Genomic DNA, 1,716 nt, shown 5'->3' on the forward strand with positions numbered 1-1,716 from the left:
GGGCCTTATCTCAGCGTTCGGGATCTCCGAACGGGTTTGCGTGGCCGTGACGGTAACGCAGGGTAGAAGACGGAATGGTTGTTCAGTAGCTCTTTCCCGAATACACGAGCTGCCTTGGAGCACCTCCCTGCAGGCCGGGATTGGGCCGAATAACCTTCCGTGAGCTGTGTGGCAACTGGTGTGCTCCCCTTGGTAGTACCTGTGACCAAGCGAACTGTCCGGGCTACGAAATTATGAAATAAGTTACTACTCCTTTCCGTTAAAAAGAATTTTAAAAGGTAGCTTGTTAGGACACCTCCGGCCTCACCTGGAAGTCGGACTGAAAGGGCCTCAGTTTGTGCCCAGGGCCTGGCCTGCGCAAACGCGCCTCATACAGCTCTCCTGACACCTTATGATCAAAAAACTTGAAAGTTGTCTTGAATTTTGTGGCGTGCAGTAGTTAGCTGCCGCGTAGAAGCGATTTCAGCATGCTCATTACATTTCGCCACGCTAGAATTCTCTGATTAATCTCTGTTTATTTGTGTTAACTGTGGTGCGGAGTGGTGCAGTGAACACGTCTAGGAAAACTGAAAACCAGCTGTGTCAAAATTTATGTTTTGTGTTGTAGAGGTGCAAATGTAACATTGCAGGCAGCGCTTTCATTGACAGCACCGTGATCCAACACCTTTAAGAGAAATGAACTATTTGCAAAGCAGCTCTTGTTGTTTCCCCATGACATTTTGGTCTCATATATATATATATGAAGTATGAAGCTTTAAGTATAAAAAGGTCATTTATTTATGAAGAGTCCACTGTGGTAACTTCACTCTCCTTTACCCACGAGATGGCGAGCAAATGCAGTATTTCAGTTCAGGTAGAAGTTAAGCCTTGGGAGACAGGCTTCCTACTTGCTCCTACTTCTAGACCTTTTTTGCAGTCTCCCTTCTAGAATCACAATGCTATGAACATAATCATAACAACAGTAAACGTATAGTTTTGTTCGAATTTGAAGTACTTGCTGTTTTTTTCTGGGAGATACCTGAAGCCTTTCTTACCGTAACTAAATCATAGACTGGCCTAGGCTGGAAGGGACCTTAGAGATCATCTAATCCAACCTCCCTGCCATGGGCAGGGACACCTCTCAACTAGATCAGGTTATTCAAGGCTCTGTCCAACTTGGCCTTAAACACTTCAAGGGAGGAGGCAGCCACACCTTCAAGGGGAGAAGCCAGCCACAACTTCCCTGGACAATTTATTCCAGAGTCTTGCCACCCTCGTAGTTTTTCTTAAGATCTAATCTAAATCTGTTTTCCTTTAACCTAGATCCATTTCCCCTTCTCCTGTTGTTGGACACTCTTGTAAATAGATCCTCCCTAGCCTTCCTGTAGGTTCCCTTCAGGTATTGGAAGGCAGCTATTAGGTCCCCCTGAAGTCTTCTCTTTTCAAGACTGAACAATCCCAGCTCCCTCAGCCCATCCTCATAGCAGAGGTGCTCCAGCCCCTAGATCGTCTTTGTGTCCCTCCTCTGAACATGCTCCAACAGATCTATGTCTGTTTTATGTTGGGGACACCAGAACTGGACGCAGTATTCAAGGTGGGGTCTCACAAGAGCAGAGGACTCCAGGATTTTTCCTGTTCTGGAGAAGACAGATTTTTGCCTCAAACTTTTCCGCTCCAGCACCAGACTTAGTTTTTGGTTTAATTCCAGTGAGGTATCTCCACAGGGCTTAATGACTG

This window comes from Apaloderma vittatum, unplaced genomic scaffold, assembly GCF_000703405.1.
Source record: "Apaloderma vittatum isolate BGI_N311 unplaced genomic scaffold, ASM70340v1 scaffold17053, whole genome shotgun sequence".
In the NCBI taxonomy this organism is placed as follows: domain Eukaryota; kingdom Metazoa; phylum Chordata; class Aves; order Trogoniformes; family Trogonidae; genus Apaloderma; species Apaloderma vittatum.